We start from the raw sequence: 371 nt of genomic DNA, 5'->3' as shown, positions 1-371 counted from the left end.
AACGTCACGGTGCCGCGCGTTGCGCTGCGCGTGCCCGTGATTCCATACAGGTATGTTAAGATGAATAAAAATAATCTCTGGGCTTCTTTTCTTAGGAAAAAAAAATTATGGATACTTTATTGACGGGTATATTTAATATGTAGTAGAATAAAATCTGAATTTTTTCCCCACACACATTCTCTTCAATTAAATTAATTTAATTTATGAAAATTTGTTAATTTTTTTTCTCTCTTAATTTGTAGTTTATTTCTCTTATTTATATACTGTGTAGTGTGTGTGTATATATATATATATATATATATATATATATATATATATATATATATATATATATATATATATATGGGTTGTTTTACAATCAGGGTTGTGTC

This window comes from Neoarius graeffei, chromosome 5 (assembly GCF_027579695.1).
Source record: "Neoarius graeffei isolate fNeoGra1 chromosome 5, fNeoGra1.pri, whole genome shotgun sequence".
Classification (NCBI taxonomy): domain Eukaryota; kingdom Metazoa; phylum Chordata; class Actinopteri; order Siluriformes; family Ariidae; genus Neoarius; species Neoarius graeffei.
Note: the sequence above shows the minus strand (reverse complement) of the source record.